This window comes from Vicia villosa, linkage group LG1 (genome assembly GCF_029867415.1).
Source record: "Vicia villosa cultivar HV-30 ecotype Madison, WI linkage group LG1, Vvil1.0, whole genome shotgun sequence".
Lineage (NCBI taxonomy): Eukaryota > Viridiplantae > Streptophyta > Magnoliopsida > Fabales > Fabaceae > Vicia > Vicia villosa.
Genome location: NC_081180.1, coordinates 82,443,559 through 82,447,840, shown reverse-complemented (window position 1 = coordinate 82,447,840; position 4,282 = coordinate 82,443,559).

Here is a 4,282-nt window from a genome sequence, read left to right as displayed (position 1 = left end):
CTTTAAGCCCATCTCCAATAAAATTTTTTCTCGAGGCCTGGATGGCATCTTTAAGCCCATCTCCGACAAAAGTCCCTACTTCAGCGAGGGCAAATTTCTGGGCATTCTAGTGTTCAATCCTCTTCTACCCTCCGATTCCGACTGGCATACAAACCACTCTACATCTTCAGGTTTAAGAAAATTGAACAGGGGCAGCTGTCATACCCCAAAATTTGCCCACACATTTTTTCCTATGCAAATTCAAATCAAAATACATAAAGCTCCTAGACACACTCTCCTATACAAGGCTCATAAACTAGGGTTTGGTTTATTCAAAGGAAAATCAGTGAATCAAATGGCTCCAAGGCATCTCATATGGCTCGATATATCTCACATCATCTCCATGACAAGTATCAAGTCTCATCTCAAAGAACTGGTCACTCAATTGTTCATAAAGTCAACAGTCGACTAGGTTAACCTAAAAGTCAACTGTGGTCAAAGTAAAGTCAAAACTCCTGATTTTTTGTCAAGATCCTAATATTGAAGTATCATTCACCATTTGATCAAGTATTGATCATGGTCCATCAAGGAAAGATCAAAAATCAACAATTCAAAAAGTTTCTAAATTAGGGTTTTCATAGGAGAAAGTCAACTGAACTTTGACCAGCCATAACTTTCAATTCTCTACAATTTTGTCTCTCACATGCCAAGTCTAAAAATGCTCCATTTGAGAGATATGGACCAAAACATTACAGGTCCTTTTCGAAAGTCAACCAAAAGACATTTTTTTCAAAAGAACATACAAGGAGCATGGAAAATTATTTTGATGTGAGACCAAAGACACTGGTTAGGGGACTCTCTAAGGTTTCCAGAAAGTCCACAAGCTTGAAAAAATATTGAGATATGAAGAAATGGCATGGTGTACAAGTTCACCTATTTTCAAGAGTGTACAAGAGGAAAAAAAGCCTAAAACTCAAAATATTTCTAGATGGGCTTGCATTCTTTTTGTTCTACCCTCATTATAGGCCCAACCACGTGCTAAAAACAAAGAATTTTTATTTTTTAATTTTTATTAATTATTTTATGATTTTAATTCATTTAAATCATGATTTAATCATATAAAATATGAAAATAATGAAAGATTTGATTTTTACTCCAATTTTAGGTCAAGAAATCAATCAATATATCCCCCTAAATAAATCAAATTCGTGCTAAGCAAGGTTGGTGAGGAAAATATATGATTTGGTCAATTTTGGAAAGATTGAAAAACAAATTTCAATCATATTGCAAATCAAAGATTCACAAAGATTCAAACCAGTTTTATTGACCTAATACCACCTCTATAAGTACATAAACAAATTCAGATGTAAGGTTTCACGTTTTGCTGCCTCCAAGAACCCTAACCTAGTGCTTCCAAATTGAAGAAAAATTGAAATTCGTTTTTGGATTTGGAGGTCGATTCACAGAGTTTTAAGGGCATAGACACGTTCCTGGGGTATCATTGAACGTTTCTCAATCCACTCCAAGTCACCACGCTTCAAGGAATCAAGCCAACACCTCACGGTTTGTTCGTTTTTAATTTGAATCGAATTGCATTATTCACGCATCATTAACCGTTTCTTGTTGCATATATATGTTTTGCGTGGTGTTTTATTGGATTCTGGAAAGTTAATTATGTTTCTGTGCTATTATGAACCTACCACCATTGTTAGGGTTTTGAGGTTAAAAAGGGGGTTTTTGGTTCTAGGACATATATTGTGAAATTGCAGGGTCCATTAGGTTCGTGAGTGTTGGACGAACACAACCATGTGATTGCGCCAAATTTTTATTGCATTTTGCTAGTATTCGTTGAGAACAGGTGTAAAAGGTCCAAGCTTTTCATAGCTTCTGCAAAAAAAGCGCTGTAAAAGGCGCATCCTGCAAATTAAGTGAAGAAGATGGAGACGTGTCCGTCTCTGATTGGTCTGATTCAAAACAAAAAGGGCGCACAGGGGATTTAAGGGCCAGACGTGTTCGGTGCATTATGACTCATCTGGATGTCATGCACCCTCGCTTCGAAGCCGTCAGATCTCATCATCCTTCAATCCAACGCTTCCAGGAATGCAGGTCCACCATGGTCACCATGCGCCTTGCCACACAGGATCCAAGCTAAGTTTTTCCAATTTTTTATATATATATATATATATATATATATATATATATATATATATATATATCATTTAATTTCTTTTTTCTTTTCTTTATAATAATAAAACAATTATACTTATTTTCTAAAAAAAAAAAGCTTTTTAATTCATTTATTTATTTATTTGTTTTATTTACTTCTTATACTTATTTATTTAATTAATATATATTGTTTATATTATGTATAATAATTTTATTCTTAATTATATATTTATATATTTATTTTAATTATATATTTATTTAATTATATATTTATTTCTTTTTCTTATTTTAATTACTTAATTCTTTTAAAAATTCATATTTATTTTGTTATAACTCTAAAAATTCCTAAAAAAATACCTGCATGCTCGATTTTATTTTCTCTTCCCGATTTAATTAATTAGGTCGCGAGACCAATAATTAATTAAATCGTTCGTATTTTCTTATTCAATTCGTACCCTAATCAGGGTTTACGAAGATCATTCCATACACTGAAAAGATTTTTTTCCTGTGTCTTTTATTTTCAGGGTTATTCTTCAAGCACACATCGACTACGCGCCAGATCAAGATCCGAAGCTAAGTATTCAAATTCATTATTATTGTCTTAAAAGTCTATTTTGTTTCCTTTTAATTAGGGTTTACCTTTTGAACTCCGCACTCACTCACATCCTTTTCTGCCTTTTCTTTGCCATTTTTCAGGGTTAACCCCGAGGCTTCCTCCGACTGTCAACCATATCAGATCAAATTCAAAGCTAAGTGCCTATTTGTTTATTTATTTTAAATTTCTTTATCTTTTTATTTTTAGGGTTAGCTATGTTTGCCTCCGAACCGATAATGCACTCACCCTATTTTTGTTTGTTATTTTTCCACCTTTTCAGGGTTTGCCAATTGCCAAACTTCGAATATCGGTAACCCTAAACCCTGCTATTAATTATAACTCGTGTTAGACCTATTAATATTATTATCCCGCTGGTTTCAATTCCCCTTTCCTCCGCTGGTTTCATTTTCCCCTTCCCCTATCTGCTTTAATTATATTTGTTTATCAATTGTTGTGGTTAGTAACTTTAGGGAGTGCAACCCTGAATTAAACTAGCATCACTTAATCATTATAAGATAATATATTCTGAACTGATCACGTGATTGGTGCACACACGCACACTTTTGGGGTAACCTCTCTGTTGCCGGTTGCCTTGTTGCCTTGTTGCCTTGTGTTTTTTGCAGAATAGCCAGTCCCTCGAATACGAGGATACCTCAGCTATGATGCCTTGATTAAGATCATGGGTCCCTAATGATGCTGCCTTCGATACACTAAACATGATCTCGACCCTCGGAAGTTGCCTACGAAAAGGCTGAGGTATCCTCTGGCTGCCTACGAAAAGGCTATTCTGGTTCTTCCCTTAGACTACCTGCCTCTCTGTGGCATGGGACAGTCTTATGGCGAACGAACTCTTGATGACCCTTCAACCTCCAAATGAAAGGCTTCCTGCCCTCTTATGGCAAGGATAGACCCTTTCACCTTGAAAGGCTAAAAGAACTTCTTTTTCAAACTATAAGGTAATTGCCCCTAATTGCTTTGCCTTGCTCTAAAACTTCTTTTTTCATATTCTTTCTCATAAATCTTCAAAATGGCTACGCTCATTTACGAGCTAAAGTCCGCTTTCTTCTTCTACATTTCTTTTCAAAAAACGAGCAAAGCAATTAAGAGCCCATGGAAAATCATGGATGCAAAGGGTGCCTTACACCTTCCCTTTGCATAATTACCCCCCGAACCCTATTTTATTTAAAAGGTTTTTCCTGTTCTTTTAGCCTTTCCGATATTTGGATAAAATAAAAGTCGGTGGCGACTCTTGCTATCCGCAACAATTCGATAAAAGTCAGTTCACCGTATTACAAGGTGGATGTCCGGAGGAGGTGGATGATTGTTGAGAATGTGCAGGAGATGGTTGACTCCGGCAATTTTCGGGATGGTTTCCTCGACCGCGGCGAGACATTGTGATGAAAGCGGTTACAAGAGAGAGAAAATGTGTGAGTAGAGGAAAAGAGTAAAGATCGAAAATGATTTCGGATGTGATTGGAAGAAAAATGGGTGAGAGAGCAGGCTTTTAAGTAGGAAAGTGTTACCACATTTCTTAGAAGGTAA